Source organism: Lonchura striata, chromosome 20 (genome assembly GCF_050655825.1).
Source record: "Lonchura striata isolate lonStrDom1 chromosome 20, ASM5065582v1, whole genome shotgun sequence".
NCBI lineage: Eukaryota > Metazoa > Chordata > Aves > Passeriformes > Estrildidae > Lonchura > Lonchura striata.
In genome coordinates this window covers 4,590,521-4,616,872 of record NC_140722.1, presented here as the reverse complement: position 1 = coordinate 4,616,872, position 26,352 = coordinate 4,590,521, and the positions used below count along the sequence as shown (strand labels likewise).

Genomic DNA, 26,352 nt, shown 5'->3' with positions numbered 1-26,352 from the left:
GTAAAAATGCCTGAAGCTGCTCAGCCCAAACACTTTCGGATACAAGTATTAACATTACAAACACAGCGTGGGGACAGAAGAAGGATCTCACAGATGTGCTGTTTGTAATTTCAATGTGGTATGAGCACTGTTTATGAAAACTTCAGCAGATACATGCCAGAACTCTAATTTGGACCTTTCATTTTCATGTGGAAATAATACTAAAAAAAATTTGTTTGTTCTCTCTCTGGCTGCTCCCAGGTACCTTTTGAGTCAGTCAGTTATTTTTAACAAGCAAACAGCACTTTTTGTTACAAGAACTTCTGAATGAAGCCCTGTTCAGAATGACAAATAAATGTGAACATCATCTTCTGAGATAATTAGCAGGAAACTTCAGCAACAACTCTGACTCCTAGAATTTTAATGGCAAAAGTAACCTTTGCAGCACAGGGTTGAATTCCTGGAGGCAGCACAGGGTTGAAATCCTCTTTAATTTAGAGCTACTCATAAATAGAAACAAACACCAAAGTCAGAAATTATGGTCCTCCATCCCCCTGAGTTTGCAATTAAATCCTCGTCCACCACCACTGCTTTAACCATCCCCAAGTACTGATGTAGGTAAAGCTCTGGCCTCCACTGCCATCTCCATTTCTCTCTGCCCTCTGGGACATGATGGTGCCTTTCCCAAAAGTGGGAGAACACAAAGGCATGGAGCTGTAAGGGCAGCAAACCTTGGAACTGCCCCAAATGAAGTGTTCAAAGCCAGGCTGGATGGAGCTCTGAGCAACCTGGTCTAGTGGAAGGTGTCCCTTCCAGGAAGGCCTGGAGGACTGGAACAAGATGATCTTTAAGGTCTCATCTAACCAAAACCAACCTTTGATTCTATGAAAAGCAGAGGAAGAATAATCAAGAAAGAAAAAGGCTAATAGTGATGTTCATCATGGGGAAAGGCCAGTGCAGCCTAGAAGGACAAATTGCCTGGGGACACAGCTCTTGGGCAGTACCTGTTTAGGGCTTGATTGTTACAGAAAGCCACTGTTGAGAAAAATAATAATTTGGGTTTCTATCATGCCTTTCAGACCTGAGCTGTGGCAAAATAACTTGAGAGTTGAGCTGCAGTGCACTTTATGGCTGGAGAAGCGAGGCAGACTTTACATGCACAGCAGCACCTTGCAGCCTGCCTTTGCCAGCAGAAGTGTTCTCCTGAGCAGGAGGACTCTGGATCTAGAGGCAGGAGCGAGGCAATTTGTTCTGCTGCCTCTGCCAAGGATGCTCCTCACAATCTGTCCTGCTCTCCCTCATCACTGAAGCAGGACCAGCAGTGACAAGGACACGCGCCAGCCCCACCTCGAGGCCAGCACAGCCAAAGGGCTGCAAGAATCCTTGTGCCCACCCATGTGTCCTGTCCAAGGCCCAAGGGTCCCCCTGGGCAAACAAGGTTTAACCCCTGAGAGTGCCCAGCAGCACCCATGGGAGCTCTGTGAGCTGCTGCTCTGCCTGGGTGGCCCTGCTTGCAGTGACAGTGGCAGTGGCAGTGACAGTGGCAGTGACAGTGGCAGTGACAGTGACAGTGGAAGTGGAATCCTTCCCAGGACTGCTCTTGCCGGGTGGGATGGCTGCAGGCAGAACTTTGGCTACATTTGTAAGGACAAGCTGCACATTCCCTCTGGGCATGTTTTTTTGGGTTGCCTTCTCCAGCAGCAGACCTGCCCGACCTCCAGCCAACCTGCAATGCAAACAACTCTGCTGGAAGGGAATCTGCCAGCAAGCTCAGCCTGAGCTGCAGGAAGCAGAGACACATGAATAAAGCAAAGCCTGTTTGTTTTCTCGGATTAAACCCTTGGTGACTTCAGCAGAGCTTGACTTGATATGGGGGTTTCATCAGCCCCAAAGTTCAGGGCAAACACGGCAGGAATAAGTGCAAGGAAGCCTGCAAGTCAGGATGATTGGCTCAGCCTTGGTGAGGAGAAATACACAGCTTGTGCTCTGCAGAGGAAGGGATGTAAATTATTGTAAGCAAAACCTAGCAGCTTGTTTACAGTGTGTGTTACCTAAATTATGTCAATATTTCTCTCACTTTTTTTTTGTCAAGCCCTCCTTCACATGCAAACAAATCCCTCTCCCACCCCTCAGCTTTCAAAAAAAAAAAAAAATCAAGCAACCACATATCCTCTTCAAGTGCCAGTCAATCATAGGTTTCAAAGCATAAGTAGAAGAAGGGAAAAAAAAATCTTTTTTTTGCTTTTGAAATGAACACAAAATAAAAAAACAACCTGTAACATCAGACCATCATTAGTGAGTGTTTAATCAGAAACAACAGATTGGCCTTCAATCATCACTAATGACAACTTCTCTGCTGTGAAGTCTGACTGTGCAGGCAAGCACAGGGGAGCTCTCAGAGCCTAACACACAGGGGTTTAATAATACTCTCTGTGACCTGTAATTCCATTTGTCCTATAGACTCACTGTACCTGGCATGTCCAGGGCCATTTCTTATGTCCCCTCCTGAAAGGGAACAAAATTACAATGGATACCTTCTCATGCTTCACTGAGGTAAAGCCAGTAATGAAGGGAGTTGGATTTTGCTACACAGTCAGGAGGAGCAGCAATAACTCTTCCCAGCAGCCAGAAAGTTCTGGAGGTATATTGTTTTCTCCAGCTATCTGAAATAAATCCCAGGGGGTAATTACAGAACAGAGAAATAACACATAAATCCTGTTTAATTGACAACACCGAGGAAAAAAAAAAGAAACACGGCAGAGTTTCATCCCTCCTCCTGCACTCCCCGTGCTGCTCCTAATGTCTGTGGGACATCTGGAAACCAGGGGGGCTCAGACCCAGAAATCTCAACCTGGATGGGGAATCTGCCTTAATGTAAAGCTCTTATGGGAAAGCATCCATCTCAATCCCGGGTAATGGGTTACAGGGAAAGCCAACAGAGCAGAAAACTGGTATCAGCCTAGATTATCTCACTGCAGGGCTTCTGACCCGCAGGAAAGGATTCACACAAGACTCAGCTCTCACAGCACAGGCACTGAGCAGGGTGTGCTGCTGCCTCACGCTGTCAGGCAGAGAAGGGAGAGCTGGAATTCTCATTCCTGCCCCGGCTGCTGTGCTTCCCTGCCACAGCACCACAGCCCAGACCCACAGGTTTTCCAGCTGTGTCCTCCAGGCACCAAAGGGCCTGAAAGGAAATGGCAAAGATCAATGTGTGGTTTTGCTGTCCTGGTTTCAGCATTTGAAGGCAAACTCCTTGGCAAAAGCTGCGTGTAGTCTCTCTTCATCCAGCAGTTTGTAGGTAATGCAGTGCTGGAAGGGCACCATATCCTGGGAGCAGGGTATCCAGTTCACTCTGGCTTTTGTCACTGACCTCTGCATCATCACCTTTAAGGAGAAAAACCAACAAGATAGTGAAAGGGGCTGGAAATGGTCCCTGAGCTGTCTGAGAGTGGGCTCAGTGTCTTAGAGCAGCCACAGCATCTGCTCCTGGCACTGACCCCTGCAGGGCAGCGCTTGGTGCTCGCTGCCACTGGTACCCACCCAGAGCCCACTGCCACGCTGCCAGCTCCTACAGCAGCTCTGGAGGGAGGCACAGGGACTTCTGACAAAAGCACATAGTGACAGGGCAAGGGGAATGGCTTCAAACTTAGAGCAGGTTTAGAGGAGACATTAGGAAAATAATTCTGCACTGTGCCCGTGGTGAGGCCCGGGCAGATGTTGGCCACAAAAGCTGTGGCTGCCCCATTCCTAGAAGTGTCCAAGGCCTGTCCATGCATCCATCATCATCTAAGGCTGATCCTTTTGTTTCCTGCTCTTTGGCTCAGAGATAGCTCTGCAAGCTGCTGTGATAAACTGTCCTGCCTCGTCCTGCTGCCTGTGGGCAGAGCAAAACCAGGGTGAGGAGCAACCAAGTGTTCCCCACTCCCAGCTCTGCCTCTTCCTTCTCCAGGCTGAACTAAGGAGATGAGTAAGACACCAGACAGGAACACACATTTCCACTACTCTCATGCAGATGGCTTTTACAGACATACAAAGCTAAAAATGTCCTTAAAATAAATCACCATGGAAGCTGAGAGACAACACAAAAATCTGCTGATCCCAATATTGAACTTTAACCACTGGGACCCCATAGAGTTCTCTGCTCAACCTGCAGAGCCCCATGGAAATCACCCAGGTCCAAATGACAGTGTCATTGTCACCAGCCTCCCACCAATGTGCTCCATACCAGCCTGGCCCCACAGAGAGTTTATTACAGAAGAAGCTTCACAATGTCATTTACACTGCCCTGAATGCCAGGGATCCAGCAGCATGTGCTGCAATCCAAGCATTTTTGCTGCTGCAGAGCAGCTCGGTGTAGCTGTGGAGGAGAATGTCACCCCACCACGATGCCACACAGCTTGTGATTGTCTCTGCCTCCCTGTCCCAGCTGGCAGAGACAGCCCTTCCCCTCACAGAGATGTAACCCAGTGCCAGTAAATCAGGATGTCAGCACTGATACCCTCCAGACCTGTGAGCAGACTTCTCCCCCTGGGCTGTGCAGAGAGGTGTTGGCAGCAGCTGTCACTCGCTTTTGTTACTTCACCGTAGAAGATTAACTCGTGGTGCTTAGAAAGAGCAGAAACCAAATGGCAGGGTGCAGAAAACATCTGGAGCAGGAATCAGTGTGCCTCCCTTCTTTCTCTTTCACACACTTCTTCTTCACACTTTTTTTTTTTTTAATTTGATCACTGGATTTGAAACCACAAAGTAAAAGTGACATTTTGCATCATTTTCATCAGAGTCAGTGGGATGATGCACAAGTTTTAGAGCTTTATGGACCAGGAAAAGAGCCCCAGCAAAGCCTGAGGGCAAGCTGGGCTCCTCTCTCACCGTTTCTCTTTTACACAGTGACACTGTGAGACAGGAATACTGCAGATTACCAGGGAGGATACCAGGGCTCTCTGCCACTCCTGTGGAAATCCCAGTGCACTTACTGTCAAGTGGATTAATTCTGGATTTCTGGTAGGCAAGAATGGAAGGAGTCTTGATTATTTTTCTTCCCATTTTACATTTCAGACTTGCATTAAAGATTAAAAAGAAGGTCAGGTTCCCAGTGCAGCTGCAGTTCTTTGTGCAGCAGGCCAGGGACAGACATTTCTGCCTGGGACACTGGATTTTAAGGAATTTAATTCCAGGATTTTCATTCCAAACCCCATCAGCTTAAACCCATTCCCTGACACACTCATTTTTCTATAAATGTCTAAATATTGCTGTATCCAGGTTGCACCAGTGTAGTTCTTTTGTGACCAAACACAAGTTCAATCTTCTGCTGATTCTTGTAGCATCCCATTTCCCTCTCGCTTTGCTCTCTCCTCCTCTTCCTTTTCATCTCTTCTTTATTTCCATTTCTATTCCTTTTTCACTGTTCTTACCTCTAGTTTATGCACTGAATGCACCTTCCTTGGTGAGTGTCTGAGCCTGGAAGTGCTGAAAGCCAGCTCCTGGATCCTGGGAAGCTGCACTACCCTGGATTCTTTTGGTAATGCCAATGCTCTCAAAGAGGCAGCTTCCCTTTCATTAAAGCAATTTCTATTGTATTATCCACATTTGCATTCAAACACACTTACCTCAGTCTTAAAGCACAGGTGTACTTGGGAGCAGATCAACAGTGAGTTTGTAAGTAGTTTAAAATACAGCAATCATAAAAAACACAGCAGTTTTGGGAGATAATCCCCGCTGAGTTCTTTTGTTCTACACAGTTGTGTACATGGGGAGCCCCAGATTGTTTGGGATAATGGCCCCAGCCTTGTAAAAGAGCTGTCACAGTGGTGGCTCATATGGTTTCCAGTGAATTAAGCAGAGTCGCTTAAATTTGATTATCCCTCTTTCGCTTAGTGCATCTAAAAGGGTTGGGGGAAAAAAATCCAGCATGCAAATCCTTCCATTAAACTATTCTGTGGATCCAACTTTAAAACATGGTTGACAAAATTAAAGTTTTCACTGCTGTCCCTATACACCCTATACATCTCTAGGACATCCAGAACAGAGCTCACAATGCCCATCACCTATTTTAGGTGTTTGTATTTCTGTGTCATAATCAAAGTGTTTGCAAAGAACAACAACAGCAGCAGCAGCCATGCACAGCAAGGCAAATTTTCTAGATATTATCATTGCCCTGATTTTCTACATGCAAAAGACATAATTACATGTAAATTTAAACCTACCCAGTCAAACTGTAATTCTTTTTGAGCATCCGCTGAAAGTCCTGGACACACAAATGGGTCTCACAACTTCCCTTTCCACACTGATGTGAGCCATGTCTGCTGTGGACAGACACAAATCCACCCTGGAAAGTGCTACGGAACCAGAAAAGCCTAAAAGGGAAAAAGCAAAAGCAGAAAGTTGGAGCACAACCAATTTCAAACCGAGATGGATGGTGCTCTCTGCTCGCTCAAGACGCAAGGAAAAAATCTCAGAGATTAATTTGTGAAGGCCCAGCAGGAACTGTGCATGCTGGGGATTGTGGAGGAAATAAAGTATATAAAAATACAGCTTTACTGCGAGGCGAGAAGGCAAATAAATCAAAGTGCATTAGCAAATATCAGCTGTATGAATAAATTGGCAGAGCCATTATGTTGTATCAGTTTCATGTAGCTGAATGCAGATGGAGCCAACTTTATTTCTGCAAGGGAACTGCTGGTCACAAAGTTTAAGTCACACAGGTTTTCCTGAGGGGAAAAAACTCAAAACAGCTTTCATGCCTTATCCAGCTGATTGACCAAAATGGGATTGCTTATATGAAACTATACAAACCAAAATAATAAATCCTAGTCCAGAATCACTTTTGCTTTCAAGTTCAGTGCATGAAAATAGCCCCAGGATCTTGGTCTGGCCTTTTCCACATTGTGCCTTCAGGAGAGCACAGAGCACCCAGGTGTTATTTGGGAGCTTTTGGGACAGAGCAGTGGGTGAGGAGAAGATGATGATGGCAGGCTGAGAGGAAAGGGCTGAAGGTCCTCTCCCCTCTGGGTCCAGGGAGCAAAGCTCAGGTGAGGCACAGAACCTCTTCTTCCCCAGAGCAAGAGGGGACAGGAAAACCTTGCACAGACTGCCCAGGGAAGGGGAGGAACCCCCATCCCTGAAGTGTTCAAAAACCATGGATCTGTGGCCCTCGGGGGCATGGTTTAGTTGGGGGCCTGACAGTGTCAGGCTAAAGGTTGGACTCAAGGATTTTAGAGGTCTTTTTTAGCCCTAAATATTCTACAATTCCTTAGGACAGTGGAGATATGATGCTCCTATGCATGGCTGAATAAGACAAAACTGTTTTGTTCCCTTTTCTGTTGAATGTTCAACTATTAAAGCATAGTTTTGTGGCATTCAGCTGGAGAAGGATCACTTTACAGAATCTGTCCTTTGCAAATCCTACAGAAATACAACAGAGTCAACACAAATGAAAGCACTCAGAAGCCTCTGTCCTGCCCTTTAATATTATTGTTTGCATGAGGTTGATTTTTTTTTTTCCAAGACTGCTGACTCTCATCTGGGAGTTCTTTTAATTATGCTCACAATATTATATCAGTAGGAGCATTAGCGTTCCTATACTACAAAATTACTTGATCAAAAAAAATTGTTTTAAATCTCCCTGGACTGCAGCAGTAACAAGGAGATGTTCCAACCACGCCCTCCCCAGCCCAGGCACCAGAGAGGGAGTGAAAAACAGGTGAACTCCCCAGCTGGTTTCGTGCTAATGACTTCAACAAGGATAATGAACAGGAGCTTGTGGAAAATGGAATATTTTGTCCTTGTGGGGAGGGGAAAGATTTGCTACTTCTTGGATTTGTTTTGTGAAGTCCAAGGACCAAAAAGTGATAGTCACTTCTGAAAATCTTCACTGATTTCCAGCCAAAGGGGAAATCTGATTTCCACTGATTTCCATGCTTCCAAGGGGAGCACTCTGCAAGCAGGAGGAGAAGAGTTGTGCAGAGTCAGGAGTTGCTTAGGAACCCTGCAGTGATATCCCAAAATGCTACAGGAAGGAAGCTCAGTGCTTGGGGAACTACACTGGGACTTGAGGTTCATCCTCATTTCTCCTAATCCTCATACAATTTGAGAGAAGGCCCTCAGGCTCATTGTGCCTCAGTTTCTGTTTGCAGGGGTGTCCCAAGGATAACTAAGTTAATGAGCTGTTAAAGGAAATACGGTTAAAGACCAGCTAAGAAGTGAATCAGAAGCATCCCCACAGCTCGGGGTGTTGGTGTAATTGTAGAACACCGAGGTATCTCTAAATTAGAAAAAGGAAAAAAACAAGTTTCCTTCTTCTTAGAGCATCACTTGTGGGTGTTTCTGGACTTTCTCCTACAACATTAACTAGCACCTAGAGACAGACTGAGCTGATAAGTTCTGCTCTGGAAGCAATGTTCCATAACATCCCATTTGCAAAAGCAACACCAGGATTTCAGCCCACAGTTGTAGGGGTAATGGGGAAGTGTTTTTTTAGCAATGGCAATGCAGATTGCTACTGTCAGCAAAAAGCAACTGTGAACACATCATCCAGCATGTTGTCCTTATTGTCTGAGGTCTGGCCAAAAGCCTGGCAAAGCCATCAAGAGCTCCCCAGGGCACAGAGTCACCTCACAGCATTTGCCACTTAAACATCGGGCTTAGGTCTCCCTGGCTCCTTCAGCAATTCCTGGAGAACCAGACCTCCTCTGTGAGCATCTGAACATCGAGTCTTCTTTCCATAATGGCTCATTCCTGGAAAAAAACCAAACAAACAACAACAACAACAACAAAAAAAAACCACCACCACCAACAAAAGAACCAACTAAAAAAAAAAACCAAAAACCCCCAAAAAACAAAAAAAACACCCACAAAACAAAAAATCCCAAACAAAACGAAACAAACCCAACCAGAAACCCCAAACAAAAAAACAAACAAAATAAACAAAAGACCCCAAAACAAAAACAAACAGAAACAACAAAAAACCCAAGCAAAAACAACAAAAAACCCCAAACAAAAACAAACAAAACCAACAAGAAAACCCAAACAAACAAAAAAACAAACAAAACCAACAAAAAACCCTCAAAATATAAAACAAACAAAACCAACAAAAAAACCCAAAGAAAAACCAAATAAAACCAAAAACCCCGAAACAAACACATCCTAAAACAACCAACCAAAAAAATACCCTAAAAGTAAATAAAAAAGCAACAAAACAAAAAAAAAGGCAAACAAAAACTAAGAGTTCTGAGGAAGAATATAACAAATTTACCTTTCTCAGCTCTGAAAAATGCATGGGAGGCTGAATTGCCTGAAGCAAACCAGTTTGGTTTGATACCCACTGAACCCAGGTGCATTCAGGAAAAGCAACAGTTCCATGTATTTTTGTCTGACCTCTTTTTTTTTTTTTTTTTCTTATGCTGGCATTCAGGACAGTAAGAGATCAAACTCTTTATTGTGCCTTGGAAAAAAATTTGGCATAATTTACATGTAAATACCTTGTGAGAGCAAGTACTGTATTTACCACTGCCTCGAAGTTGGTTCTGTTTCCAAGGTGCTTCTGCAGCCCCTTGTAAGAGCCCAGCTGGGAGCACTGCAAACACCTGGCACAAAACACTGCAGAGGTGCAGGAGTTACTGAGCCTCTGATTTGTGAACAGCCATCACATCTCAGGTGTGAACAGCTCATTAAAGCTTCTTTCTTCTGCTCGTGTTTGCTGTTTGCCCTACGCCATTAATGAGCTGGCAGTGAGAAATGACCCTTCCCACCCTCCATGGAGCTTCTCCCTGGGGATCAATAAATAGCAAGCCATGGAAACACTGATTTAGACACAGACCCTGCCAGATCCAAGGCAAGTCCTCTGCTCAGAGGGCTGAATGCAATCAGACCTCAGCCAGGAGCTCCCATCCAGCCATCCCAAAGCCACTTTTATTCCAAAAGCTTGTAGCACCAAGCCATAAGGAGTCTGTCACACATCAGCAGGGCTTGTAAATGCTCCTCTGGGAAGGCAACTCGCACAGAAGCCCTGGTTTATTACTGCTTCCTCATCCTGGTTTTATTTCTCTCCAAAGCACCACTTCATTCTTTAGAACAAACAAGTATATTTTTAAAATAGCCAGAGCACTTTGCCCTCACCCAGTGGCTCTCAGTGTTGTGCTGTGAACTCCACAGATTGTTCTTCATTTCCTCAGGGAAGATGCAATCTCCACTCTCAAACCTTTCCTGTTTTTTGCTGGACTTGTGGCTGCCTGGACAAAATCGCTTCAGAACCTGGGGCCTCACAAAGGCAAAAGCTGGGGTGGGCAGAGACAGGGAAGCTGTGCAGGCACAAAGGCAAACCCCAGCATGCTGCCCTGTGTGGGAGCTCAAAATGTCCCTCAGACATTTCTGGATGTTCCAGGTCCAGGTCAGAAGCATTTGAGACCCTGGCAGGCAGCTGGAAACAGCTGTGATTTTGGGTTTGAACCATGGAATGATTTACCAACCTTGCAGGAAGAACAAGAAGTCACAAAAGTTTAGATATTATAGTAGAAGTAGTCACAAAGTAGAGGGAAGAATTTTTGAATGCTGTACAGGGGGGTTTTGGTTTTGTACATGGGGGTCAGAGGTTTTAAGATGGATTTGGGATTTGGGCCTGCCCTGTCCTCCCTCTTTCTTCTTCCTTACCTCCATGTTCTTGGTGATGTTGGCACTCACAGATTGGTTTAGAGTAGAAAAGCACCATTTAATATAGGTAATAGGCATTGGGGAAAAACTGTAACCATGTAACACGTAATGTACCATATAAAAGATAGAAAAGCACCATTTAATATAGGTAATAGGCATTGGGAAAAACTGTAACCATGTAACACGTAATGTACCATATAAAAGAGAGCAGCAGCCCTGGTGGGGAGAGAAGAAGCAGTCGGGGTCAGAGAGGATGTCAGGGTGTGTGTGTGCCTCTGCCTGAGCTGTGAGCAAACCACAGCAGCCCCAGAAGAAAATCTTTTAGATAATTTCAATAAACTGCCTTGAGACTGAACAACAGAGACTGCTGAGCCTTTCTTTGGCAGCTCGGGTTGGAGGAGAGACTTTTCCACCACAGGGAGCCACCCCGACCTAGGGTGAGCTTTGACACCCCTGGATGTCCTTGGGTGGAGCAAAGACATTTCCATGGCTCACTGCAGTGTAAGGACATGGTCAGGTGCTCACCATCCCTCCTGTCCCCACCACAGGCAGCTGTGGCCTGCTCCACACTTGGTGAAAAATGCATTTTTTATGATTGGCTTTTTGCAAATATTAAATTGAGTACTATATGTATTATGTTATATTGATTAGAAGTGCTGTATTAGCATTTTAATAGTATGGTAAATGTAGTTTTGTAGTTAAAATAGAAACTATGTATGTGAGGTATTTTTTAAAGGAATGAGATACTTGCTTCGAGATAACAGTCACAGAACACCTAAATCTTCCAGAGCAGAGGAATTTATGATTCTCTTATCAGAAGAAGCTAATTTCTTCAGGCCTTCCTCAGACTTGAAGATGCCGTGGGGATAAAAAGAAGGAGCTGACATATTCCAGAGTTTCTTGTTTTAAATAGAATGTATGCATAACCATGAAGTATGTATGAATATGCAACAGGTTTTAAGGGTTATTCCTTTGTTCACAAAGGCTTAAGTGCCCGAGAGCATCTGGACATCCATAATTCTTTGCTTTTTATTTTCTTGTAATTGTCCTAACTCTAAATTTCATTACTCTAATTATATTACTATTTTTATAACCATATTATTATTATTATTAAACTTTTAAAATTTTAAAAACCAAGTGATTGGCGTTTTTCACAGTGTCTACAATTTGAACTTCTGTTTCTGGCACCCCATGCTAACCTGAGTGAATCCCCCGACCTGGGCACAGGGGCCTGGCCTGGGGTGGTGTCCTGCTGCATGGGAGGGCAGCAGCACTGCCAAACCACTGATGCTGCTGGCTGAAATCACTGCTCTCTCCATGGGGACACACAAGGGGAGCCCAGTTTGGTTTATCACAGCCCAGCTCAGGAGCTGGTGTTCATGCAGTGACTGAAAAACAGCCCTGGTGGCCCTGAAAGCATTATTGCCCTTAATTACTAACAGCAAAAATACGGATTTCCTCAATCTTGCTCATGTGCTAACCTGAGTTTATGGTTGAATAGAACTCTCAAATGTTGCTCAAAACAAAAACTGCACAGGAGAGGGAATGCAGGATCCTCCCATGGGAATGTTGTTACCTCAGTTTTCTTGAGCAGCTCCATTATCAATGATTTTTGTCATCCATCAGCCATCTTTGCCTCACTGTCAACATTTCCATCTTTAGAAAACCAAACCACCACGTGGCAGAACTGAGATAATAAAGAGACCAGCTGGAATCCTTGGAAATAAGAATTGTTTCTAATCAAAATAAAAAAATATTCCATTTTTAGGAAGCCTGAAAATTCAAACAAGATGAAAGAGCAATTAGATTTTCCCCCATGACCTGGCTTTGGTTGAATGCTATTTGCACTACACCACTTCAAATATCAAGTGGGACAAAAAAAAAAAAGTCACTTTAAGGGAAAGTTCAAAATAGTAAAACATATTTAAACATTATAGTATTTTGATTTCTCTTCTAATGAATAATTCTTTGTGGATTGTGTGGTTTGGCAAAGATTTTTAAAGCATCAGCTTTTGCAAAAATGGAAATCTGCTCTTTTAAAGCTTTCTGATAATAAAACTTTGCTTTGCCAGCCAAGGACGCTGCTCTCAGAACTGTAATTTGTACTGCCCTCTTTATAGGACATTGATCTCTCTGCTGCACGTATCAGAACATAGACACTTCACAGGTTAATGACAAAAACGTGGCATTGGTTTCAAATGCTGTTTCCCAGGGAATTGCCTGGTGGTAGAAGGGAATTTGATCAATGCCCACATGGGCACTGCCCAGCCAGGGAGGGACAATTGCTGCAAAGCCCCACGAACAGGAGGTGACTGTGAGCAGCCACAGGCACCAAACTGATGTCCCAGGGCTGTCCCAAAGTTCCTCTCTCCATCAGGTATTAACTCAGGGATGGCCACTGATGATAAAAGGTGCTTAGGACAAAATCATTCTGAGCCTCACCTCCCAACCAACTTCCATGTGTGGCTTAGAATATGTTGCTTTCTACAGCACTTTCTTTTCTGTTAAATCAAAATCCCTAATTTTTATTCTGTCTTAAATGGTTTTACATGCTTCTAAGTGTTCTTAGATTGCTGTGGTTCCTCTTAGCTCTGGTCCAGAGGGAAGATACCCAATTCTTGTATATTTTTAGTGTAAATCAAGAGCAATCCCCCTGAAGTCAAAAGTTCATAAAAGCAAAGTGAGAAGACAATTAAGTCCTGCTGTTTACAAAGTGCTTTGGAATCTCTGGGAATAGAAAGGTGTTATATAAATCTAAGATATTATTTATTAGTTTATAATAAATCCACGTGGCATAGTAATGCACACACAAACTCTAAATACAGACAGAGGTTGGTAGGTCCTGTGGCTTTTTTCCCTCTCTCAGGAGAGCAGTGTCTTGTAAAACAAGAAGCGAGTAGCAAAATTAAAAAAAAGGGTAAGGGCCAATAAAAATAAGCTGTTTTTTAGCCCTTATAACTGCACATTGTGTTTCAATGGCATCTTCACTTAATACTTCAATTTTTTTCTCACTTTACAAGTCCACAGAGTAATGACAGCCTATAACAGTGAGCTTCAGTGCTAATTTCAGAATGCCTGAGTCAGCCACTTATCTTCATTTATCCTCTTCTGCTGGAATCTTGTTAAAAAAAAAACCCAAACCAACTGCAATTTCATAACCCTAAAATAAATGGACACACACACTCCCTCTCCTTATGCTTTGCTGAAAATTAACTTTCCTATTCTCCTTCAATTTCTTGTTACTGCCTTTATTCCCAGCTACATTTAGTGCCAGCAGTCAGATTGGTCTTAATGTTAAAGCTGTAAGGGTTTCTATTCATTGACTAAATCACACTTTATTTAAAGATTACAGAATGTCAAACCCAGCAGACCTTTCCCTTCACAGGAGTCTGCAGCTTGTTGCCTGTCCCTGTGGTGTCAAGCCTTGTTTTCCAGTGGGAAGATCTTAATTTTAATTGTGTTTTCTTCCAGAATAGCACAAACTCAGCCAAGGATTCCCTAAATGCTCTTCAGTTAGCAGCAGACACTCTGGGTGTGTCTGCCTGTGGTGTCTGCACCCCTTTCACTGTGGTCATTAGATGGACAGCACAATTTGGAGAGTGATCTTCAGGCTGCAGCCCACAAACCACAGAATCACGGATTCTTTTAGGTTGGAAAAGGCCTCCAAGATCCTTGAGAGCATCCATTGACCCCCCTTGCCAAGCCCACCACTGAGCCCTGTCCCCTCAGAGCCACATCCTCTTGTGGGCTGAGCACTTCCAGGGGTGGAGCACGTCAGTGCTGGTGGAGCAGGCACCAAGCCTGAGAGAAAGAGCTTTGAAATCAGGAGCCAGCCCTTGCCTGGCCTCGGTCACTGCCTGGGGATGGTGACTCCAGCTGCAAACATGCTCTGAGGAATTTACAGCTGTGGGCAGTGCTCAGGGGTGGGTGCTGAGGGTTCTGTGTGCAGTGGTGGCTGTCACCTCCTCCTGGGGGCACGGATGGCACCAGCTGGGCACTGATGCTCCTCTGCTGCTTGGGACTGAGTGTTCACTTGGCCAGAGGCTCCAATCTCCCCTCTACAGCTGCTGTACACATCTGCCAGCTGATGTGGGGAAGCAGCACTGGAAACTGATGGTTTAGGGTAGTTCTGTGCTTGGCTGACAGCAGTGTGTAGGGCTAGGATGAGAAAATAATCCTTCCTTGTCTGGAACAGGTTGCCAGCAGACACCAGCAGCTTTTCTTGTGTGGGTGCATTTTGTTCAGGACAGTGGGGTGGCAAAAATTCAGCCACTGCCATGCACTGCTTTTTTCACCACCAGCTGGGCTGGAAGGGACCCAGCTCAAAGCAGTTCTCATCCCAGTATGCTGCCCATTGACTTGTTGGGATGTCATGGTCTCCAGAGATGAAGATTTCAGACCTTCCTGACTCCCTGGAGTCCTCTGCAGGGCACACATAACTGCATCAATGCTGTTGCCACCCTCTAGAAAACCAAAGATGATTTACACAAATGATCTCTGTCACTCAGGTAGCCACAAATGGCCACGGGAGTGCCAGAGACTGATGCAGGGACACAGCAGTACAGCTTGCCCAGCTTTGCTGGAGATGTGGGCACTGAACCAGGCAAATACAGAAGGAACACTGACATGTGAAGGCTGCAAAACAGACAAACAACTCACTTGGTACAACTGAAGGATCAGAATTTGCCTCCTCGTTGGGAGCAGTATGAACTTGATGAATATTTGAGCTGCCACACTATATTCAGGAGAGTTAAATAACTGCTGGTATATTTTTATTTTCTCTGTGCCCTGCACTTCTGCATGTGTTAATATTTGCTGTGCTTTCTGGAAATTGCTTCCATCCTGCATTCTCTTCAGATAACAGCAGAGCAGAGGAGACATATGCTGTGCTGACAGCAAAGAGATTGCTGGAGTTTTCTTAAAGCTGGCAAAGAACATAACAGCAGCAGGAGACAAATATCTTCCCCCACGAGGAGCTGGTCCCCTCAGAGCACAAACAGCTATGTACCAGCCTGGGTTGTGATTTGATCCTCATTTCAGACCAAGCACAGGCTCACAGTCCTGCCCATCACAGAGCCAGCACGTTCCCTGTCCCTGTGTGCAGGAGCAGCTTTCCCAGCAGGGTCTCCAGTAGGGCTCTTTCCCACTGCAATCTGTGCAGGCTGAGCCACATCTGGATGCTTTTGTGGGTGAATTAAAATCCTCCCCATGTCTACCCCATTTCTGACCTCTCCTGTGAGATGAGGGCTATTTTCTGAACAAGAATGGTTTTATTCCTTCCTATTCCAAAAACATGTTATCTATTACTGCTTTGAGTTCAGCTCAAAAACAGCAGCTGAAATCTCTGTAACTTTGGCCTAAACTATGATCAAGTTTTATTTTAAACTGAGGCTTAAGTACAACACTGCCAAATGGTTGTTGTAGCCATTCTAGCATGAACTTGGTGCTCCAGATGCCTTGGCTGTTGTGTTAGAGGAACTTGGAAATAAGACAAAGTATTCATAACTCAAGTCTCCATAGTTCAAGATGATGGGTATTGAGTGGAACAGAATCACACTGTCTTTAACAGAAATTAGTTAAAGGGGTTTGAATCAGGCCCAAGGTGAACTCTACAATATTTTCAACTTTGAAGGTGACCTCTCAAAGTTTCTTCTTGTTTTGTGTTTGTTTTTATCAGAGCACAAATGTTCCTGGATTTCAAAAAGCAGCTGCACCAAATTTGGCTGGCAAGGAGGAAAAGGGGAATTGGAAATTTGAACTGTTTTAAATATCATCTTTGATGATATGTGGTCTCCAACAACACATTGTGTTTCTGTAGAGTCTTCTCTGTGTGGTCCTTAAATCCCTTTCATAAATAAAACCATCTGTCTCCTTTGAACTATAGCAGCTCTAATTTAAAAAGTCAGTATTTGCCAATGTCTACAACTCATTAGCTCTGAAGCTGTGAAAAACTTCCCTATCTGGCTCTTCATTCATCAGGCTTTGGCAATCACTGTGTTTTAAAAATTATGCCTGTTAGTTGTAAACATCAATTTTTATGAAATATGTGTTTTGTTTTGGATATCAGGTGAATTGAAAGGTAAAAGTGAGATTAGGAGCAAAAGCTGAGCAGTCAGCCTCCAACCTGACAGGAAAATCTCACTTGGGCATCTAGCTGGTCATCAGAGCTGGGACAGATCAACTCTTCTTTTCCAGCTGTGGAAGTGCAGCTGAGCACAGCCCTGCCCACACCAGAGCCCTGCAGGAGCTGGGGAATGTGACCTGCAGGATTTCCTCAGTGCTGCAGCACCTTTATGGATGTTGCCCGCTGGCATTGCAGCTTGCTGGAGTGCTTAAAAGCAAACTGCAGGAAAGGAAATCAAGGAAACATCCAAGAGAGCCACAGAGACACTGCCAGAGTGAGACCTCAAAGAAGCCAGGAGCCTGCTGCAGTGTTAACTCTGGTACCTGTCAGGTGCACTTGTGATCAGTGTGATCATTACAAATAAAAGAAAAAGGTTCAGCTTGTTGCACACTAACTGTCTGCAAGTTAAAAAAGAGGGAACCTAGTTTATACAAAAAAAAAAAAAGAAAAAATCTCTCCCTAGATTTGGTAAGGTCTTTCAGCTGGCACTGCTTTTAGCAAGGGGAAAGATGAGTGTGGGGAGCACACGCTGCCTGCTGAACCCACAAGAGCAGGACAGAGCAGTGGAGTGCAGCTCATTCATCAGGGGAGCTCAGCAAGGCAGGGCAGGCTGGGCTTGCCTGCCTGTGTTTGCCTCTCCTCTCTGAACAGGGATTTCTGTCTCTAGGGCTGCTAATACAGCACCTTTTAAAGACACTGAATTCTCTTTTGAAATAGGGAGATAATGAGGCCATTTCCACTCAACACTGCATTTAGATAGAAAAACAAAACAAATAATGCTGTCAAGATTTATAGCAAATACATTATAAAGGGCAACAGAACATTTGTATAAAGAACTGAAATGGACCTGCAGTAGAAAACACACTTTACTTTTATGACTAACTTTAGGGCATGGAAGGCACCTCATTAATGATTAGAGGGATACAGATGAGCCATAATAGTCTATATATCCTTATAAATTATATGCAGGGAGAGCTAAAAGACAGCAAATTACAGTCTTCACTGTTGTGCTTTTTCCTCTTCGCCTCTTTCTTTCTCAGTCTTCCAGCTGAAAGAAGGAATTCAAATTTATATTGACCAAATTACAGTCTCCACTGTTATGCTTTTTCCTCTTCACCTCTTTCAGTCATCCAGCTGAAAGAAGGAATTCAAATTTATATTGACCAACTGGGTATTAACTTAGTCAAATATCTAATCACTTCTGGTAGGTGGCACAGATCGCTGGTCTGCACTAGAGCATCTGGAAATGCAGTAGCCTCTTATAAACAGCAAAAATTCTGTTTTTAAACCTCTGAGCCATGTTTCCTGGCAGGAGGCAACTCAGAGCTCGCCTCCATCAGGTCTTGCTGACAGGCAGGTGACATAATTAACTCATTAAGTCACAGCAGCTCAGTCTCTTTGGATCACTTGACCTTATGCTAAAAGACAACCCATTCATCAAAGGCTTGTCCTCGGTGTGCACAGGTGAGGAAGGGAAGGAAGGAAGGAAGAGGGGAGAAACAAAGAGCAAAAGGAAAATGAAGTGACTTCCTGAAGGGCACAAGGAGTCAGCAGGACCAGCACGGCTGAGCTCAGCACTGGATGCCAGCACTGGGACTTTGTGCCAAGAAAATGCCTTCTCTAATAGTCAGGAAAATGTATGTTTGACATGAGGAGGCAAAACACTGCTTTCCCTTCAAGACAGAGAAAAGGGCAGAGAAAAGGTGGCTACTGGCCTTGGCTGCACTGAGAGCTGAGTTTGACCAACCTCCCCAGAACATGGCTAGCAGAAAAGTCTTATTTCTTTGTGGTGGAAATCACAGGAAAAGAAAGCTTTGGCAGTACAGGGGCTTTGTCTGTGGTGGAGACAGCAGCAATTCCTGCTGCCAAGTTGACAAATCACAGCAAGAAAGTCAGGGTGGATAAATCTAGGAGTATTATCCAGAAATAAGGAAGAGAGTGGCTCTTACTGGCTGTGGCATCACTGCACGGCTGAAAGGGAAGAAGCAGAGCTGGTCCATCCCTGCTCTGTGCATCAATGTCCAGCTGTGGGGTTGGGGTGGTGCAGATGTGGCTGTTAAGGGGGTTAATGAAGTCCTGAGGCTGCTCTAAGGTAGACAGAGGCAGTCTGGGCAGCCTGAGCCTTGCATTTCCCTCTGCTGTTCCCTTGGCCTCCAGGACAGACAGACAAACACACACACAGACTAAGGTTGGTGTATCCCCAGGGCTTCTCAAAAGCTGCTCTTGTGGAGGCACCTTGTGATTTCAGAGCCGACCTCTCCTCTCTCTTGTCGTGTAATTCTCTCTTTATGGAGCTCTTACCTTGGGGGAAATGGGTTTTATTGCAAAGTCAAAAGGTAATTTTTACATAGACTCTATTACCTGTTTATAATTAAAACCATAAAATCCCTTGTAACAGGCTTAATAACTTCCCCCACACCAGAAGAAGTTTTCATAAAGAGTCATTAAAAGTACTCACAGCTAATGCTGGAAAATCAAGAGAAACATAGAAAATTATTGAGACTTATTTCAGCATCTAACAATGGGCACTTTCCCCCATTTATATGAATAGAGCAAAATGACAAGAAATTGCAGATCAACCTCAGCCATTCTGGCCTTTCTCCTCTACTTTTCCCTTCCTCAAGGAAACCTCCTGCCCTGGGATTTTCCAAGGCTGAGAGCAGAAGTTGTGATTAGCAGCTGGGATTTCTGGCCTTGAAAATGCACTGAAAAGTTCAGCTCCAGCAGTTCCTCCGAGCTCCTCTACCTCCTGTTTTCTTGTCTTGACCTCCCACCATTCCTAATCGTGTTGGTAATGTGAGCAGTGAGCTTAAAACCCTCCACAGTTTTTTGTCCTTTAGGACCACTGAGGTTGAAAGATGTTTTTTGCTTCTGCAGGCTAGTAAAATGTATATATAGTAGAAACACTATAAGCAGGAGAATGTGACCTTTAAAACAAATGGATGTAAAATTACATGTTTTACTTTGCAGTAACAACTGGCTCAGGATGAACTGGACCTGGGGCAGTCAGGGGCTTGGGGGAGCTGCACTGGTCCTATCCCAGTTTTTGAGAATCAAAAAGAGCAAGGAAAAATACAACAACAAAACAACAAAACCAAACAAAAACCCCCACCCCCACCAACCCAAAACCTACAGGGCAAAAATAAATCCGTAACAAATCTCTAGCAATGTTTTTAAAACCAGGCCATAGGTATCATCCAGGAAGTTTGACCTCCATGGATTTATGACCTACAGGCATCTCAACCAGAGACCAAAGCAGCTCTGCCCTAGAGCCATCCCTGTGCTGTGTTTCATTGTCAAACAACCTTATCTTCAGCTCAGATTTCCAGCCTGGGTTTATGCATTTTATCCCTTGGCCTAAATAATGTCCTCATCATCAGGAATGCTCAATAATGTCACCTTGGCAGAAAATTATGTGTGCAAATGAGCTAAAATTGGCTAAGTGAAGTGGTAGCACAGTGGAGGTGAGTCCCTGCTCACACCAAGTTCATGGGTTAGTAGACAAGTGTCAGCATTCCACACTTCTGCAAAGGAGGTGGGTCTGGGAGAGTCTGGAAAAGTTCTGCCCCTTGAGAGCCTGGTTGAAGACAGATCTCAGCTTTAATAGAGGCAGAATGAGCAGAGAGTCTCCTTGAAGTCAGGCAGTTTGGAGCCCTAATTTGGGGAATAATGCCTTTGGAATGTTGCCACACTCACAGCCTAACAACCTTAAACTACAGAACTCTTAGCAGCATCTTATTTCATCCCCCCCCACTAACTACAGTTCTCCTTAAATTTACATTCTCTGCTCTCAATCACATCTCAAACATCTCTTGGGTTTTCCTGTAAATCATTTCCAGCCCAAAATGCTGACTCATGGGAGAACTGAGGTTAAAGAAACTTTATTTATGTCAGAGGAATTGATCGCTTGTAATTTAAAGCCTTCCTGCACCACTATTTATCTTCTGCCTCTTGCTTCATGCCTTTGTCCCACATGTGGGCCATGGCAGGTGCAGAGCCATGTATCTGTCAGAACAGTAGAGCTGCCTCATTGCTCATTTTTGGCCTCCTTGACCTTGCCTGCTCACATTACTTTATTAGTACAGTTCTTCAAACTTCTGAAAAAGCAAAATATTCCCCCTTGATGCCCTTCCCCATTTAATATAGTAGCACTTCTAATGGTTCTTTCAAGCTGTAGCAGCCTCTCAACTCCCTCACCCCTGCCACCTTCTCCCTTCTTTCTTCTTTATCCCATTTTTTTTCCTCCCAGTTGACACAGAGTGCACTTCTCTCTGGAGCTCCAGGACTTTTAGCTTCATCCTTATGTCACTTTGGCATACAAATAGCCATCACCACGATAATCCCATCTGACTGTTTCCTTTACAGGGGCTGGGTGACTTCAAACCTCCTTCTAACACATCTTCATCCCTGCAGGAGTGTGGCCAACAGGACTTGTTTAATCACTCAGCCCCCTTTGTGCAGTGTCTCCTGCCATGGCTGAGGGTTTCTTGACTTTGTGCTGCTCTCTGCAGCCTCGAGAACCTTCTGCTCCTGGGATAGAAACCTTTGTGTTGCCCTGATTCTTAGGATTTTCTAAAGCCTTCTGAGTTTACATTTTTGTAGAGAACTTTCTCACACAACTTTCTGTAAACAACCTATTGTTTTGCATTCCTCCACAGAGGTGGAGAAATTTGATGCACTGGTAGTTTGTCCAATGTCTTTGGAGAGGTGGCACATTCACCCTCCAATCCACTGTCACCTTTAGAAAAGTATAAATGCTGGAGTCAGAAAATAAACTCTTTTTCACCTTTGCAATAGCAGCGGCTCGTGTTGTGCTTTCACGTGTCCTGTAGCGACACCTTTGTGCCACCTTTGACAGCAATCCCACCCCTCAGACCCCAAGGGATGCTCAGCACCATCCATTCTCCCCCTTTGCTCAGGAACAGCATAAACGTGATGGGGAGCAGAGAGGTCACTAAAGGGGGCAGCCTTGGGGCTCTACCTGTGTCTCCAAAAGCAACAAACCCATCCCATGAGCTAAGTGATGCACTGTCAGCTACTCCAACAGCAGCCTGGAGACATTGCAGGGATAGCTGGGGGAAAAAAAAATATAAAGCAAGTTTCTTTCTCATTTATCTGTCCCTGGTACATGAAGGTGCCTTGTAGTGTTGGTTTGTAGCTTGCTGGTTTTTCTCATATTATTTGTAACTCACTCTTCTAGGAACTCTTCTCGTAATTTGCCTCAGTGGGTTTCCCATCAATTTATCTTTTCCTGCACCTGAATTCTCTTGGGGATTCAGCCTGCAGGGACATTGCCAGAGGTGGCAGTGCCCTCCTGTGCCATGCACAGGGAACCCTCAGCAGCTGTACCTGCATCCAGGTGAGGCTCATCAGGAGTGATGAGCAAGGATCATGAAAAACCCTCTCACAGCTACCCCTACTCTTGCTGAACCTTGGGTCTCGGACTTTCCTCGGAAGGATTCTGAAGAATTCACAGAGAAATCTGTGATATATTCCATTGAAAGAATGGAATTTATCAGTTCTATACAGCAAAAAACCAATCACTGTGGGAAAGAGACAAAAATTACTTTGTATTAATGAGGCTGCTGGTGAGGAAAGAGTCATTCACAGGCAGATCAAGCAAACCAATCATGTTACAACATTGTTTTGCTGTGTATTACTTGGAGTTAGTAGATTTATACTTGCTCTGAAAGAAAAAGGACATTTAACTTAATAGAAGACAGTAAAAACTGGGGAAAAAATCTGAAGCCACTTGAAACACTACACACTGTTATTATGAAGGGGAGAAATTCAGCTCGGTGGGGGGAATTCTGAACCTTTTGTCAGGATCCTGACTTCAGCAATCTGCCTCCCACATGGAGGGAGCAGGGAAGGCTCAGCCCAACATGTGCCAAGCTCAGCCACGTGCAGGGAGCCCAGCCTGGGCTCAGCTCATGAGATGCAGGAGGGAGCTCTGCATTCAGTAAGGCTGATAGATCATTTACAGGGTGCTGGGAGATGGAATACACAGTAATCACACCAGAGCACAGCAAAACAGAGACAAGACAGGGGAGAAAAACTGCAGACTGATTAGTAATTTGTCACAGGCTTGCAAGGGGTCTGCCAGAGTTGGAGGCAGTGGAACAACGTGCACTTCCTGTGCCTTCAAACCAACTCGGGCACTGAGTTCTCCATTCCAATTTCAGGAAATAAATAGCAGTGATAATTGATGAACAGCTCTGAGATGTCTTCCCATGCCTTTTCAGATCCTGATTTTATCATCCTGCTAGGAGAAAATTTCCCCAACAAACAGTTTATTGATTGTCCATTATACATTTTCCCTCTAAAGTTCTCAGAATGCCATCCAGATGTCAGACACATGATAGTAAAGCAGCGATTCAGCCAGGGAACAAAGATATCCTTAGCTGCAGCACTGAATCTGACATTCAGGAATCCAGACCCCATGTTTACCCCTAGATCTTAATTAATCCTTGCTGTACCTCCCCATTCATAATGAAAAAGCAAACACATTTCTAGTCCCAGACTTTCCTGGCCTTTGATATTTGTTATGAGCACACTGAAGAGATTACTGTGCTGATGGGGTGGTTTGGAGAGTGCCTAACAAGAAAAGAGGTCCAATTTTGGGGGTGCAGAACTTAGAATCAAAGAATAACCAGAGCTGGAAGAGAACCACAAAGGCCACCAAGTCCAAATCTTGCACAAATCCATGTGGTTTGTTTGTTTTGTTTTTTTTTTCCAAGACCAAGCACTAACATCCTTTAATTCTTAAATGCACTAGATTACAATACTCTTAAATTTAGAAATAAATAATGCTGGCTAGTAAATTTCTTTAAAGATGCAAGTGCCTTCTAAATAAGTTTTCCTGATCAGATCTGTCAAGGCACCTATGCCTGTTCCTCCTTGGAGCACAGGGAGGGCAGTTCCTGCCAAATTAACCATTACCCCCTGTAATCACAGGAGTAGGCTGAGATAATTGGGGTTGTTCAGCCTGGAGAAGAGAAGGCTTTGAGGTGACCTAATTGCAGCCTCTGAATCCCTGAAAGGAGCCTACAGGAAAGATGCAGAGGTTTTTGCAAGGAGATGTAGAGTTAGGACAGGGGGAATGGATTTAAATTGACAGAGAATGGGTTTAGGTTGGATGTTAGGAGGAAATTCTTCCCTGTGGAGGGTGCTGAGGCCCTGGCATGGGTTGTTCAGAGAAGCTGTGGCTGTCCCACCCCTAGAAATCTTGGATGGGCTTGGAGCAACCTGGTCTAGTAGAAGGTGTCTCTGCCCATGGCAGGGGTTGAACAAGATGATATTTAAGGTCCTGTCCAACCCAAACCATTCTATGATTCTATGAATCATGAACAGAGTAAAAAAGTTGACCCACTGCTCATCTCAACCTGCACCCAGGCCTAAAGGCCAGGCCGCTCTCTCACCCAAGGCAGCACCTCAGTACATCTATTCTTTGAAAGGAATATACACAAAGAAATGAGTGGGAAACATCTCATTTTTCCACACAAAGGAGAAAGCCAGCCCAGAATTAACAGCTTCCTACAGGAATCACAGCTGCTTTGGCGTGCAAAGGCCGACATGCATGCAAATGGTGCCTAATTAACTGCTTAAGGAGAGATTAGCTGCCATATGTTGCAGGAGTGATGGGTGTGCTTCCAGTGTGGAATTAATCGATTACAAATACTCCATCTCATGAAATACACTGCAGGCTGCCTACACCCCGGGGAGCACAGGGCAGGAGCTGGGGTTGGTGTTGGTGTCCCTGCTCAGCTGGCTGGGACAGGTGAGCAGGGCAGGGCTGCAGGAGTACTCATGCCACAGCCACAGCTTCTCTGGGCAACCTGTGCTGGGGCCTCACCACCCTCACAGGGAAGAATTTAATCCTAAAAGCCAAACTAGACCTGTTATGGGTGCTCATGCCTCATGCTGAAGGAGCCACATGGGTTGGGGTGGCCACAACACCAGGAAAAGGGTCTGCTCCACCATTTTAAATATCATTTTCCCTGTGCACAAAACAGTAACTGAAGGAAAAAGTCAAGACACCACCAAATGAAGCCTTTGCATGCCACCACACATCCCAACAGGCCAAGATGGAGAAAGAGCTGGATCTCAAAATTTGGCATGAACAACCTATTTCTTACTCAAGCTAGCTGTCTCTCATAAGGAAATTCTATCTGAACTTTGGGAATGATAGGGAATAGGGGAAGACATCCAGGTCTTGATCCTGAAAGTTGTGGTTGCCACTGGAAAAATTGTTCATGACCCCCTGGTCATCCCTTGGCCAGGCACTTGCCCACTCCCATTCAACCCTCAGCTCATCCTGCAGCCCTTTGCTACCCACAGCTCACCGAGGAAAAATAATTGTGTTCTTCAGCTCAGAAAGCTCAGTGGACATGTCAAGGGTTTAGCAGGGCTGTGGGATCACCAGAAGGAGAAATAGGATGGGGAAGGATCACACCTTTGGGCAGAGCAGAGCTCAGCAGCAAGAGCAGCTCAGCTGCCTTTCTCAGCAGTGCTTTACCCCACATGCATTAATCAGGAGAAATCATTTAATCCTTCTCACCTCTTTTCCTGCAAAGTAAGTTCTTGGTATATCCCAGCTTTGCATGGATAAATCCATAACCAGCATTTTATTACCACAACTATAGGACTCTGTGAACATGCATGTGCAAGTAAGAAACTCAAACTGTAATTCTTACCTATCCCCCACATTCTGAAGTCACAGACTTCAAAGGCCTGAACTGAAGTCCCTGGAAATCATTGAAAGGCTCCACTGGAATCCTGTTAAAGTCTGAGCTCCAGAATTTCCCCAGAGATTTCCCCTTGCCTGCCAAGACTGACAGGCCTGAAAGCAAGTAGGGCACTGCCCCAAATGTTGGAGCAGCAGGTTGTACCAAAGGTTTCACCCCCCTGAAAATGGTATTGAAATGAAGGGTAGATGACACAGCAGCCACTGTGAGGCTCAGAAAGGTCAAGTGATGCTGTGCTTTCTTAGGAGCAATTGATGCAGTGCTTCAGTGCCATCTGAAATGGAATAATCTCAAGAAGGCATTGAGAGCTCTCCCTCTGCTGTTTCCTGAACCTTAGTCGGAGATGCAAAACCAGAGAGATTTGTTAGGTGCTGCACAGAGGCAATATAAATAATTCTGCTGCCTCAGAATCTTTTCAAATGCTGTCATCATGGGTTTAAAGACTTGCCTCACACTCAGCCTCAACCTCTGTTACACACGCAGAAGTGATATAGCAAGTATTCCATATAAACCCTCATTTGCCTCCTAGTGCCATTTAGCACTTGTAAAATAAGAAGAACTACCACCAGCAATTCTGAATGATGCAAACAGACAAGATACTGTCAAACACCTGATGCTGAAAATGAGATGTGAGCCACTGAGATCTGGGGCTCTGGTTTGACTCTGGAAGACTGAACTCCAGAAGCCTAAGGGGCTAAAAACTGAGAATTGCTGGGCTATAAGAAAAATCCACTTTAGTGCAGAAAATGTTAAAGCAACTTTTAAACCACAGCCAGGAGGCACCTAAATATTGCATTAGAATGGGCCATTGAGCTTTGCAACAGCACCAAAGGAAAGGGAAGTTATCCCAAGCACAGA

The 26,352-nt window shown here is 44.6% G+C and overlaps 1 long non-coding RNA gene across 2 annotated transcripts; it reads right to left on the bottom strand.

Moving 5' to 3' along the window:
• Nucleotides 1–24,524, bottom strand: LOC146765707 (uncharacterized). Of its 2 annotated transcripts, XR_014949625.1 has the most exons (3): nucleotides 9,230–24,524; nucleotides 6,183–8,712; nucleotides 1–3,363 (listed from the first exon to the last, which is right to left on the bottom strand). It is a non-coding gene; the product is annotated as an uncharacterized LOC146765707 (long non-coding RNA). The 2 variants fall into 2 exon arrangements; XR_014949624.1 differs by having other exon boundaries at nucleotides 6,183–24,524.
• Between the last annotated feature and the right edge of the window lie 1,828 nt (nucleotides 24,525–26,352).